The sequence below is a fragment of the Strix uralensis genome, unplaced genomic scaffold (assembly GCF_047716275.1).
Source record: "Strix uralensis isolate ZFMK-TIS-50842 unplaced genomic scaffold, bStrUra1 scaffold_316, whole genome shotgun sequence".
Taxonomy (NCBI): domain Eukaryota; kingdom Metazoa; phylum Chordata; class Aves; order Strigiformes; family Strigidae; genus Strix; species Strix uralensis.
Genome location: NW_027436910.1, coordinates 33,643 through 48,266, shown reverse-complemented (window position 1 = coordinate 48,266; position 14,624 = coordinate 33,643). Strand labels below are relative to the sequence as shown.

At 53.8% G+C, this 14,624-nt stretch overlaps 1 pseudogene; it reads right to left on the bottom strand.

The window, feature by feature from the left end:
- Nucleotides 1-14,624, bottom strand: part of LOC141938800 (hydrocephalus-inducing protein homolog) — a 64,988-nt pseudogene that overhangs the window by 18,024 nt on the left and 32,340 nt on the right.

Sequence of the window (14,624 nt, the reverse complement as noted above, 5' to 3'; positions counted from 1 at the left end):
AAGATGCCAGCTTTGAGTTGCCTCTTTCAGAGCTGGTCAGCAGGGATGGTGTTGGTGCTCTCTGGAAGGGCTTGATGCTCTGCACTGGACCTCCTCAGCCCTAAGAGCAGGACCCAGAGCCTGTGGGGAGCTGAGCACCTCCAAAGCTCAGGGTGGCTCTGTGGAAGTGAGGACACTCAGCTGCTCACAGGGAGCATGTCAAAGCTACCAGGATCAGACCCTTTCTGAAGTCCCCACTATCCCCAGCTCTGCAGACACAAGGACCTCTCAGGAGCAGGGGTGCACTGATGGGTGTTACCCTTGGGGCACAAGAAGATAGGGTACAAGAGGCCCTACTAACTTGAGAAGCCTCTGATGAGCGTGCTGGTCAAAGGCAGTGGCCTCTGGGGGACCAGAGGTGAGAGCTTTCTGCTGCTCCAGGGCGTGTTCCTCTATCAGCATCTGCTCCATCTGCATCTGCAGCCGAGGGTCCAGCTGAGGGAAGGAAAGGCAGTGGCTGGTTAGCAACGGTCCTTCCCAAGGCTCCCCCCTGCTTGTGTTGAAAGGGGTGATGGGGTCCTTCTGTCTTGCTGCTCAGTGTCTGTGACACCTCCTGCTCTCTTAGTCAGGGCCTCATCTCAAGGGCAATGAACTCCAGTATCTTTGCCTGCCCAGTCACTGTTACAAAAGCTGATCTGGCCAGAAAAACAGACAGACAAGCTGGGAACCTTCCAGAGCTCCAAGTCTTTGCTTGCCCCCAGCCAGTGCCAAAGCAGCTCGGACAAAAGCTCTCTTGTAAAGGGAGCCACGATAAAGCTGCTGTCTCTTAGAGATCAGTCCTGGCAGCACAGTCCCAGGGCACAGTCAGGCTGCTGCTATTAAGCTCTGTAAACCTGGCAGGGCTTGGGTTGTGAGCAGCAAATACCCCAGTGATGACCTACATCTCCATCCCAAAGTACCATAAATTCAATCACTTGAGCAGGGTCTTCAGGATCTCTCCCTGGGGCAGCCCTGGGGGCAATGCTGAGCTGATGCAGGATCATGGGCAGGTTGGGTGTCCTGATGCAGGATCATGGGCAGGGAGGTCCCAAGTGCCAACAGGGCACCGGGAAGCCTGCTGCGGGCTGCAGGGGACCAAATGACACCGGGGGAGGGAGGCACGTGTCAAATGGGGCAGCAGCCATTCTCACCATGGCATCCAAGGGATCTGGGGGTGGCTCCGTGGCCACAGCCTCCCCCAGAACAACTGCTTCCTCTCTCTGGCTGTCTTCCATCTTTTCTATCACCTCCTTGAGGACCTTCTCATATTTTTCATTTCCTGAAGGAAGAAAACATCCACAAATAGAAGCGTGGCACAGCGCCATTCCCATTTAAGCTGGGAAGCCCCACTTCCTCGACTCTGGCCTCTCCCAGAAACACCCTCCTCAAGCAATGTATGGAAAGTAGACGCTGCTTTTCCTCTATCAACCCTGATGTTCATTCCCACCCATCTTCCTCCCCACATAGGAGCATCTCATCCCCTGCAATGTGACGCAAATCCAACCCTGCCAAAATCCCTGCCAGCGTGTGCTCAGCTTTCCCGAGCATTTCTGTCCAGCCACCACCTTCCCAGGACTCCGACACATGCTGGCAAGCTCTGCAGGATGGTTCCTGGGGCAAAGCCCACACGGGCTCATCTGCCAGAGCCTCAGGAAGCAACTGGGGGGTTGAGTGTTGGTCTGACAGCCCTGAAACCTCCAGGCTCCATGGAGGCAGGTGTGAGCTGCCCTACGGGCATCTGACATGGAGGAGAAACAGGGGATCCTCCTGGCGAGCAGACAGGCCGTGCTCACCTTTGATGTTCCTGGACAGGTCCAAGTAGATCCTGGGAAAGGTCCCCTCTCCTTTCAGGGAGATTTCTTCTGGTTCTAGGTGACCCACTTGGATCTGGAAAGTCCTGCAGAAGGCTCCAGGCACTCCTGGCAGGTAATAGACTTTCAGGACTTGCTCCTGGCCAGGTCCAACTTAACCCTGCAGGGTGTGGGAGAAGAGGGAGGGAATGAACCAAAGAGGGTTTGGTGGAGGGATGGCTCAGATGACAGACACGCCGAGAAGAGAAGGCAGGTTCTCATATATAAGAAAGTATCAGACAACATCGCCTTCTAGCTTTCTTGTACCCAGAAGCTGAAGTCTCCTACACTAGGTCCTTCAGAGGGCTCGTAGGGATGCACTCCCCCAGGACAGACCCACAGACCGCCCCTTGCTCAGCATGAGCACAGCTCTGCCCCTAGCAGTGTTTACCCTCTGCTAGCAAGAGCCAGGCTGAAGAAATAAAAGCTCTTTTACCAGCCACTATGCAAAATAAGGGAAGTGCCCACACTCTCAGCATGGCCAGCAGCTCCTGCCACAGCACATCAGCGGTTCCCAGGCTGGTGTTGAAGGGCCTGACCCCTTATAAATGATCCCAACCAAACACCTCCTGCCTGTGCGGTTACACCGGGGGTGCGTGAGCCTATCCAGACTCACGGTGACCTGCAAACATGCATCTCTGGAAAGGCAGGAGCAGAGACTAGGACAAGATCTAGGGAAGGTGTTGCCAGGAAGGGCACCTCCTCTCCAGGCTTCCAGAAAGCTGCCTGAGCCCCAGGCTAGGCTCCCGCCAGCCAGGCTGAGAGCAAATGCAAGCAGACAGCAACATAGCCTGGGGTGACGGGACACAGCCGCAGCTTTCCTCGGCTCACCCTCTGTACACTGGGCTGGACCCTTGGCTCCCCACTCCCCTTCATGCTGCAGGGAGAAGCTGCTGAGCGGGACAGATCCTGCCACTTGGTCCCCTGAGCCCCTGGTGCAGCGCAGAACACAGCTGCAGCAAAAGCCAGCCCTGCCAAGCTGCCAGTGCCAATGGGGCTGTCACAGCAACTGATTGCGCGGGTCTGAGCAGAGCTGGGTCTTTGGAAGTTCACAGGAAGAGGGCATCAGTGTGTCACCCCTTGTAGGAGACAGGCATGAGGAAATGTGAACGCCTTTGGCTTCTTCTTCCCACTGCAAAAAGGGACTAGACAGGAATGCTGCTCCAGCCCAAAGACAGCAACACAGGACTGAGAAGTTGGGATGGTGAGATGCTGCAAAGTCCTCTCCTCACTGTTCCAGCCCTGCTCCTGTCTGGCCCCCTCACTGCCCCACAAAGCTGCTGCGAAGGAGCAAAGCTGGGGGAGTGGGGGACCGGTACAGGGGCTGCTACAATTTCTGGCAAAGCAGCTTCATGCCCAAGTGAGAGCATTTAAGTCCCGCTCAGTGCTGGCAGGGGACTGGCAGGGTGTGCTACAGGCAGGGACAAGGAGTAAGCCCTGTCCAATCACACACCCTGGGAAAGGCGACTCTCAGGAGAGCCGGCACAGTGTGGCTCCAGTGCCCGCACAGCTGGAGCACTCAGCAGTTGGGGTCCCCAGAGCCACCGAAGCACTGGTGCCTCCGGCCGGTGGCTGCTGTGTGACAGCAGGGTCACCCGCCGGCAAAGGCCGTGAAGGGCGATGAGGACCACGCTTGCTTGACCCTCCCTGCCTCCCAGTAGCAGCTGCTTGCAGCCCTGTCTCTCCTGTCTGCTTTTGTGGGTTGTTTTCTTTTTTTTTAATTTTGTTTTTTTCCCCTACAACCCCCTCCTGGGCAGCCTGACCCAGAGCCAGGGTCAATCACTCGCGCCACCTCCGTACTCACTGTGCTGGGCAGGACCAGGGGCACGCCGGGCAGAGGGCTGTCTGCGGTGCCTGCGCTGGGCCTTAGCACCACGTAGGTGAATCCCATCTTCCCGCTGTTCGGCAGGGTGACCTCTGCTTCGGTGACTTTGTTAAACAGCTGAAGAGAGGACAGAGGAGTGGGAAGCTGAAGGCACAGGCCTGATACTGGGAACCTCCTTCTGCTTTCATTGGGATGCGAGCAAATGAACTCAACACAGGAGAAAAGCAGAGGCAGAGGAGGTACGGGCACTTGAGTCTCCCAGGTTAACCTGGAGAAGCCACCGCCACAGGGCACCCCTTAGCCCTACACAGGAACAGATACTGATGGCGGCATGCAGAGGGGCAATGCCAACCACAGAGATCAGTCATAAGGAAACCAAGGAGGAGACAAGCTCTCTGCACCTCATGGTGTCATCTCACACCCAGCTGGAACAAAGGAGGTGGCATCAAGACATTGCAGAAGAAAAAGCACCTGCAGTGACAGCAAAATGGGAGACAGGGCAACAGCTGGAAATATCTGTGGGGTTTTTAACCAAAAAGAAGTGGGGATTATTCTAGGACATTCTCTCCAGCTACAGTGACTGGGAAGCCCAAGTTAACTTCCTCCCTCGTTTATTTTGTTGATTAATCAAGAACATCAAAAGAGAGCACCTCCTTGGACCTCAGGCTTTAGGAGTGGATCAGCAGATGGATGTCTTGGGGCACGTCCCTCTGGAGATCACCACTGGGACCCTGCCTGCCCCAGGAGGTGCTGTTAGTTACCTTGAGGAGGAGGAATTCCCAGCTGGAGGGGGGTGGAGATGGCCTTTAAAAACCAGCTTGAATGCAGGACATATCACTCCAAGGTTGTACTTCCAAGCCATAGAGCCAACAAAGTAGTTGGGAAGGGGAGAGAGCCCTAGCCCTAGGTGGGTGGCAACGCGCCGGTGATGGTTTCACGACAAGGACCTCGGCCAAGAGAAGCGTGTGGTACCTGCAGCCTGTAGTCGATCTCTGTGATGTCTAGGAGGTAGCTGATGAGCGAAGCCTCTCCACTTAGCACGATGTCATAGGTCGGGCCTCCCTCCACCCTGCACAGCACCATGACATGGGCGATGATATTTGTGTAGCCAAAGAAGGTGAACATGATCCGCTGGCTCTCACCTGGCTGCAGCACACCGTAGAGCGGCAGGACATCGAAAACCTGGAGGTAGGCGAGGAGAGATCAAGATGTCGAGCATGGAAACTGATGCAGAAGAGCACCCATGGCTTGGAGCGAAGTACAGGCGTGGCTGGAGGGGGCTCTTCCTCAAACACAGGCAAAATCACCCTAATCTCATCCTGTATCCATTCCACTTACCAGCGGAGGGGCCACGGGAAAAATTTTCTCCCATACTCACTCATTAACGCATTAATTAGTACACTACATATTAAAGTAATTTGGGCTGTCTCCTGGCAGCAAGAAATTCTCTTCACTGCAGAACTTGCCTTTAAAAGCACCTTTTACTGCCTTAAGAAAAACAGAGTATTCGGAGGTGAAAGCCCTTAGAGCTGGGGAGGGAGGACTCCAGCCCAGCTCATCTGACTCCTGATGCTTTTCACTCTCTCCGATTTGCATGCTGCGCTCTCTCAAGATGCTACAGCAAAAGCTACTGCAGAAATTTCCTGTTGACCACTTGATTAGCAACAAGATGAATAATGCCCTCCATAGCTGCTGCACAGGTCAACCCTACGACACGTCCTGCGTGGCCTCTCCAGTGACCAGTTGCTTCAGCAGTGCTGTGCGATGGGCTTGGAGGGACGTGAGGCCACTCTGCGAGCAGCATCGAGGGCCACCAGTGGGAGGGGGGCTACATAACTGCTTGCCACACTGGAAACACGGCACAAGATGGATTCCCATTTACCTCCTCCATTCCCAAGGTGACGGGCTCTGCCTCCACAAACTGCATCAGTCTGTTGATCCCCACCAGGCTCTGAGTCTCCACAGCACCTTCCAGCTCCGCAGCAGTGGATGGCAGCAACTGGAAAACAAGCATCATGGGCTGCAGTAAGCAGCTGGCTGGTCTGGGTGAGACCACTCTGCTGCAGGCTCCACCACCTCATCCAGCCAGGAGCAGCTGAGATGGGACCTGGGCGCAAATCAAGTATGGGTATGTCCGTGCCATCCGTTGAGAGTGGGTCCAAGCCCACCCACAGGTGAGACACGGGCTCCATCTGCACTTCCTACGCACAAGCTTGCATGGGGAAGCTGAGTGCACTCAGCCCTCAGTCCTGGCAGAGACCTCAAGGGCATTTTTCACCCTTGTGCCAGCCCAGCTTCGCTCACTCCTGCCCAAGGAATGTGCCCAGAACCCCAAGCCTCGACAGGTTAGGTTCTTCATGACAAAAACAGGAACACAGCTGCAAGTGAGAAGTATCAAAACCAGGAAAATAAGGACTTGGCACAACTATTCCATTTCAGAGAGTGCTTAGGTTTCATCTCGTGCAGCCATCAGTGCTGGAGAGCTGAGGATCTCCACCAGGTCATTCTCTTGAACAACACCTTCCTGAAGAAGGCAGCCGAGGTGTTCTTCTGTCTTGCAGCAGCTGAGAGCTGGTGGTTGACCTCAGAGGTGCCATCTTTCAAAAGGAACCTCATCCCTGGGCTTCTGATCCCTAATTTAATAAGCGAGGGCTTTGTGAGTGCTTTTGAAATGTAGTAATACCTGCTTCTTCAGTAACGTGAAGAAGTGCTTTGTGCTGGGGCCTTGACATCAGCAGAATCTGCAAGAATATTTATGGGACATCTTTACACCTAATCAGAGGCTACACCTCCCCGGTAGATGAAGCTCAGAATCAGAAGATTCAATGCTCTTTCTCTCATCTTCACATTTTCAAGCCTAGCAAAGCTTTGCCAAGCGCCTGTTCCCAAAGATTCTAACCCGCATATTTCCTAGGCCTATGGTCTCCCACCTCCCCAGGGAGGTTATGTGGTACAGTGACACAAGCGGAAGATGAAGCTGCAATCCAGACATATCCTTTGAGGCACTTTTGGATCCTACTTAGCCGTATCTACTTGAATTTCTTTGCTTTATTTCTGCATACATGGCAACAAAGCAGGAAATAAAGATGATTCCACCCTTCTATCTGAAAACATTCAGCCACACTATTCTTTACGTCTACAGGGTATCATTTCTCCTGATTCAGAAAAAATGTGCAGTTATAATGTTAAAATGACCGATATTTGGATGTGAGCAGATGCAACCCCTCTCCTTGAACTTAATGCCAACGCCAGTGCTTTCAGAACTTCCCATGCTTTCCTGCATCCTTTTTTATTGCCCCAGGAGCAGCCTCTGTCCCACACAATGCAGAACAAGGCGCCAGTTCCCACTAGCATGGACGTCGAGTTCCAAAGCACCGAGGTTCACCAGGAAGGTCAGCAGACCAAAGGCCATTTTCCATGCCAGGAGGAAGAGACAATGACTTTGCAAAGTCTCATTTTATCAAAGACAGCTCTGTGGCCATCCCTGCAATACTGCAGGTTTCGGGTGAAGGCAGAGACATAAAAACAGGCGGCTCCAGCTGGGGTTGAGAAGGTGGTACATGGAGATCACAGTACTTGGCACAGCTTGATACAGGAAGGAAACTGGAAGCCTTCACATCATGATGCAGATAAAAGCCTCATTTTACAGTGTAAAAACAAGCCAAAAAAACCCCAAACTCAGCATAGGTCCGTAGGATCTGAGAGGGCTTCTCCAAGCAAAGCTATCCGATTTCTCCCTCCCCAGAAGCCCTGTGTCCAGCCACTGGCCCTGCTGCCCAGCCCGCCCTCAGGGCACATGACAGCAGGGCAGCAAAAAGGGGGATGGGCACAAGCACGGCTTTTTGGTGGCAAGCTGGGGGAGGCAACGCAAGCAGTAGGTGTACAAGAAAATCTACCTTTGCTTCCAGGGAGTCATCTGCATCTGCTGGCTCTTGGGCAGGATCCCCTGCGGCTCCCAGGGCTTTGGCTGGTTCCTCCACACCTCCATCCCTGCAGCTGCTCCCTGCAGACACCGAGCACTTGGACCAGGCTCCCTCCTCCTTTGGTGGTTGGGGTTTGATGAAAAATTTAGGTACTGGAGGGCTGAACCTGGAAAATAACATAACTTTGATTGTGGACCTGCAGTGGGAGGGAGGGAAGCCTGCACGAACAGCTCCTCAGCAGGATGCGGCCCCCGGCTGGGCACTGGTGGTGTGAACTCAGTAACGGGTCTGACCCAACAGCTCCGAAACCAGGATGGAGCAGGTCAGCATATGGGGCTGCCTAGGGATGACGCTGGTATAGCGGCAGCGCAGGCAGCTGGCAACTGGTTGCAAGGAGAAATGGAAGAGGACACAGGTGAAAGCCTTGTAGGGAGGTAAAAAGCACAGCAGGAGAGGAAGAGATACACAAACTGTGCGAAAAGGTGAACCTGAGACACAAAGGGGCAGATCCGGACAGCAACAAGCCAGTGCAGACCCACCAGTGCCCTCCCGAAAGCACCCACAGCTGCAGACTGTGCCTCCCCCACCCAGAGGGCCAAAGCAAGAACTTCTGCAGCTCTACCAGGTGCTAATCCGGAATATTTCCCCTGTCACCCACCCGCAGCTGCAGGTCAGCACAAGCAAGCAGCAATGCCCGAGGCTTTCTCCAAGTGCCGTACGGCAGGAGCAGGGATAAGTCCGGAGCCTGCTGTGCCCTAACCCCGACAGAGCCCAGCACCGTGCGGGGGCACCCATGGAGCCCGGTACGGGACACCCCCACACACACGGGGCAGCGTGGAAAGACACGCTGAGCAACTCCAGGCAGAGACTCACAACTGAACAGCCCATTGATCCCTGAGGAGCACCGAAGCAGCAGCGATTGGTGCTCCGGGAAAGGAAGCTTTGGTCATTTTTAATCAATACACAGCAAATGCCGATGACAAGGTTCAGCTCCTGCTGTGCTGCCGGTATTCCCTGGCTGTGAAACAACGGCTCCAACCGCACCTCGCGCTAAAAGGGCAGCAGCTCTGCTGAAACAAGGCTATAACCGATGTGGCACTTACCAACGGCATGATCACCTGCCCAGCAGCTTCTAAACGCAAACCATTTGAGGACCAATTTGGCAAATGATTCAGCAAAGCAGTTCAACAGCTCATCTTACTGACAGGACTGAGTTGATAGTTGGACCAACACGTGTCAGTAAAGAGTGTTCGGTTTAACATTTTCAAACATTCCCAGTGACTCAGACTACATTCCCTGTTTCAGATTGCAGCAGGTGCTCACAGTAACTCTGTTCACCCTTCTGATGCCCCATGGAGGACACACTGGAACCATGCCTGCCTGTCACCACACCTATCTGCAAGTGTTCCCGAGGGCAAACGAGGCCCATCTTTTACAGCAATGTGGGTGCTTCCTTCCCAGCTGGGAACTCAGTGCCTTTAACGACGTGCTCCCAAATGAGTACTTGTCTCTAGCTTTGCAGCTCATCATTTAAGGCTGGTTTCCATTTCTGGATTAGAGGCTCTGTGCCTCACAACCCCCAAGAGATCCCACCTGACTTGTCCTTCCTGCAACCACATGCAAGAACAAGGCTCTGCCCAGGCGAGCTGCCCCAAGCAGGGACCGATGAGCAGCAGCGCTGTCACTCCTCCCCAGCCCCCCCTCTGCCTGCTACTGGGACCACATGGGGGACACCAAAGGCGACCTCAGCACCGTCCACGTGGAAGAGCAAAGCAGGACTGGAGGGGACGAAGGCATGCGCTTGCCCCTGCAGAGCATCGCCCATCTCCAGTCCCACCAGTGCAACCTTCGCTCCTCTCAGCCAAGGCACCTTAACAAGTATTGGGGTGCCCTGAGGGGTGACCCACCTGCTCAACACCTCCAGCAGCTGCTACCTTGGGCATCTGCCTCAGGATAAAATAAATCCAGCTCATCTGCAACAACGGTGCCTCCGGGCAGCCTGCAGCTGAACGCTGCCTGTCCCTGGTGATAGGGAGATGCCCGCAGCGCAGGGGCAGACACATCCAGGGCCAGGAACACCTCGAAGCTCTCCAGCTACACACCAGTCCATGCACCAGTTCAGCGCATGGGTCTGACCATTGTCATGGTGATGGTCCCAAAACTGCTAGCTGTGACCCATCCTAGCCAGGAAATGAAAGCGCAGCTCTCAGAGCTGCTTGTGATAAATACTGTACGTTAAGAACAGCTCCTGAGGAGAGGTAAACCCCCAAGATGCAAAATCCACAATCACTTATGAAATTACCCTTAGTTTTATAGAATGGCTTGAGGCAACTTCATGGGATCGTGGTGCCTAGACAACAATATTTTTCTCTCTAAAGCAGAAGCCTCTGGGACCTGGTGCTGGGAGATGATGTGATTAGTGAGCCCTGCTGTGGAGAAGCACAAAGCATGGTAAGGGACTTTTTCCAGTGAGGGAAATCAGAATGAACAACAAGAAATGTAACATGAAAAGGAAGGGAGAGAGGAACCCAAGGTGTCAATAGAAAGATGATCCCTGGAACAAGAAATCTTCCTGGTGCTGAAGAAAAGGGGGTTGTCTTCAAAAAGGAGAAGAAAGGGGAAGATAACAAGATGCTCAGCATCAGCCCAAGCTTTAGGCAGCTCTTGCCCTCCAGCACCTTCTGGCCAAGGCTGTGAATGCAGGGAGGTAGGCAAGGAGCAGAGAGCAGCTCCTCCACCTGCAGAGAGGACCCATCCCAAACCAGAGGGGCTGAAGGGCTGTGGATGTGCCTCCACCAGCACCATGGAGCTGAGAGATGGAGTCTCCTGACATAAGCAGGTCATCCTGGAGCTGGAGGGGCTGAAAGCAAGGGGTTAAGCCCTCCATGTCCATCTCACCCAACCTGGCCACCCCTCAGGTGAGACAAAATGCATCCAGGAATTAACAGTGGGGATTTAATGGGAGTGTGGGAGGATTGACACCAGGGGGAGAGGAGTCCTTCCTGCTAAGGCCAGGACAACCTTGTGTCACCCACTCTCCCCAACCTCCTGTTAAAAGTATCTCAGCCTGTCTCTTGGTTTCTGAGCCTGCTAGGGCCACAGCTTCCCACACCCACCTCCCAAAATAGAGGAGCTAGAAATCCCACCACTTCTGCAAACTACATGTGAAGATTCACACAGGATGATGTGACCTGGCTGGCTGAGGCTGTGCGAGAGCCAGCAACATGAGGACCGTCCCCCCAACCCTGCAGCGCTGCAAGAGGAGTGCCCCAGCTCCCCACAGCCCCGGCCAGCACCAAGGACATGAGCCAGAAGCCACCACCCCTTCACATTAAATGCCAGAGTTTTAACGGTGCTGAGATTGCTTCCCTAGTGCATGGCACCCACGTGTGGAGCATCCTTGCCCAGGTCCCCAAGGACCACCCACTGGTGCCCCCACTAGCCATGGCACTGGGTTAAAATGAGCCTCCCAGCAAAGCACAAGCTCTTCTCAGGTCATCACAGGGAAAAGCACCAGAGACCGCATGCCCATGAGGCACCTGAACAGGCTACAGGCCCCTACAGTGCACTTTTATTTCTCCTTCTGGCCATCAGATGCATATTAAAAAGGCACTTTGGAGCCAGCTACAGACAGCTCAAGAGTGTTTGCTGCTGAAAACAAAATAATATAATACAGGTGCAAACCAAAAGCCTTTCCAGCGCACGGTGTGGGAACACTGGGCTTGAGCTGGGCCAACTGGCCAGCAGCTGAGGAAGGCAGTGGTGAGGGTTTGCCCTCATCAAGAGTGACTATTGAACAGCATTTCATCCAAATGGCCCTGAAGCCTATTTCTTTGCTTGGATAAATTCCCCTGCTGAGCTAAGGTTTGTGTATTTACTGAACCACCCACTGAAATTCAGACCAGGCAGCAGAGAGACAGAGAAGAGAAGCAACATTGCTGCGGTGAGATCCGACACCTCCAACTCCTGTCTTGCACATGCTGGAAGGGATTAAGCTGGATTTGGCATTCATCTAAATGCAGCGAGCGGTCCCACTGTGACCAAGTATTAATTAACTCGAAGTTCATACACAATTTCAACAGCCACTTACTTATCCAAGTCAAAAAAATGTCAGTTTTGAGAGATGAGGGAGAATTTTGATTTCTTGTTTGAAAACAGAAATTGTGTGGGAATGGATGCAGCGGAAGTGAAGTGTCTCATGTTCCTGGGGCAGCAACCAAAGCTCGCCAGCACCTTTAAGCAGGAGCCACAGGATTTGATTTTTGGGTGCACAAGACTCCTCGGCTCCTGCTGAAGCCCACAGACCTTGACCATCCCATCACTTTCGATGAGAAGAGTCAGAGGAGGGTCTGAGGCCCCTCAGGCTCCATCTGACAGGGCTCGTGCCTCTCCCAGAGTACTTCCACGGGATGTGGCTGGTCCAGTTTTGCAGGGGACAGGCACTAAAGCTCCTCAGGCACTTTGGTTCAGCTGAAGCTGGACCAGGGCCAGCCACCACTGGCATCGCAGGCACAGTGGCTCTTTGTGGAGATCATCCTTTGGCAGCAGTACTTCCCTCTCTTGACAGGTCACAGCCCTGGACGAAGTCTCCACTGACTTTACCGGAGTTATTCTGACTTGCATTGCTTTTACAGATGGCAAAGCATGACCCAGTAAGTCCTCCCCTTCCTTGTGCTTTGCACATCAGCCAGGTGATTTATAAGCATCAGGTGAGCTCCTGATTCTCTATCAGATAGAAAAATGCTTCTCAATCCGACTCTGCCCAGAGGTCCCTCCGATCAAATCAGTAGCTCTAACAATAAATACAATTACAGTCTTTGTTCAAAATTAAACAAGCCCTGACAGCAGTATTTTGCAGATGCTATTTAAAGTAATCCGTACCAATTACAATTGTACCAGATGCTTCAAAAATCATCTCTGCCAACAGACGACTGTATTGACTCCCGTGACCGATAGCAAAGGAGGAGAGATGTGCTCCAGCCGTCTTTGTGGCAGGGATCTGGACACTCACCATTTCAGGATGCTTTCAGGGGGACAAGCGCTAGAGCTTGGAAACACAAAGGGTGTGTCTGCAAGGGTGAAGAATACTAGGAAACAGGGGGGAGCAGAAGAAGTGCTTGAGCATAACCAGCTGAGAGCAGCAGGATGCTCCTGGGTGATTAGAAAGGCAAGCAGGAGGCTCCTGGCCCTGGGAAGAGAGAGGTTCTCAATCTCCTCTCCTTAGGGAAAGGCTGCAGGAGGCCGAAGCTGGATCTCAACAAGTTTGTAAAAGGGGTGAACAGGACAGTCTGAGGTGGTAGGGGCCAGGCTGGGTGGGCTGAAAGCCAGAAAGCAGCTCAAGCCTGAGCTGGGGCATCCTGGGGGTTGAGGACCAGCAGGTACCTGGGCTCTGCCCAGGCACCCATGCGCTCTGGGTGCCTCGTTGCACCCCGCGGCAGCACGCAAAGACCTTGCAACCCCTGACCAAGCAACCTCCAGAGCACAGGGGCTCACAGCTGCACCACAGGAAAAGCCAACCACGGCCCCTCTGCCCACCACCTCGCATCACTGTCCCTGCACGGTGTCAAGAGCAGAGCGAGGAAAAGGAGGGAGATGCAATGACGGTGCATGTCCTGAAGTCCTCACCTAGAAGGAAACGTCCCTGCTCATCTTGACAGCATCTGCTGAACCCCAGGAGGTGTCTCCACCAGCCCGCACTGGTGCAGGCTGCCCAGCATGCCCGGGGTAGGCAGCGATGCCACAGCGCACCCTCCCAATGGGGCTCTGCAGCGGGTCACCACAGGGAAAGACAGGAGAAGGTAAAGCAGCAACGATAACTAACGCAGAAGGAGAAACAAACCAAAACAAGCTCCAGTTTCATATACTTCCGAGGGTCGCATCCCCAGATCACTCAGACAGACACTGAAGCTCCACCCCCTGAGTACACCAGCACCACCATCCACCTCCTGTCCAGAGGAGCAGGGTTTGTGGCACCAGCAGAAATCACAGATTTAAGGCTGTGCATGGCTTTCACCCTGTGTAAAAGGCGAGTTAACATCACTGCTGGGTTATTATTAAAGGTCACTCCCATAGCACAACTTAATTACCCCCTGCTTTACCAAGAGCAAGGCAGAAATACTCCCAGGAAACGTGCTCACAGTCCAATGGCCCCACTGAGCTCCTGGGGCCGGGGCAAGGGACGAGCAGACAGGATTGGCCTGGTCCAGGTGACACCGGGGACAGCTGGGGACAGCTGTGGGGTGATGGAGGCAAGTGGGTGAGGGAGAGGTGACAGGTACCACCAAAGAGGAAGCAAGCAAAGCAAGCTCACAGTTGGAAGGGTTTCACACAGAGGAGAAAGATGACTCTCCCAAGGGCGGAGCAGCTGAAAAGGCGGCATTAATTGAGTTAGGCACTCTCAAAATGCATGACATGCCAGCTGGCCCAGAAGGACCCTTGGGGTGCCCAACCCCCCGGGACTCCTGCCTCCTGCTACAGGAAGCGGACGGTGGGAAATAAACCAATCCTTCTCGCACCAGCCTACACCATTAACTCTGGGGTGGGCACCTCTTTGGGCTGCCCCGCTCTTTGCAGAGCCCCATTAAATCTCCCTGGGACCTGAAGTCCTCCCCAGGCTGCTGTGCTGTAGAGAGCTGAAGGTTTCCCCTCTCCTTGCCCCTGGCTGCCTCCATCTCCAAGTCAGGAGACACAGATTTATGGTGATACATCCCTGACATCCCAAAGTCCTCACCTGGCCTGTGTGAACATGGGGTCCATACTGCCTTAACCCAACTGCTACTTGTTCTCTGAGTTGGCAAAGACAAACCACCTGCTTCTGCAAGCAGCGTGGCAATCTGTCAGAGTTCAAGGATCACCTGGACAATGCTCTTAGTCATATGATTTCATTCTATGTGGTCCTGCGAGGACCACGGAGTTGGACTTGATGATCCTTATGGGTCCCTTTCAACTTGAGATATTCTATGAATCAATGCTCCTGCGCAGCTACAAGGGCAGTAGTAACAGCAGGTC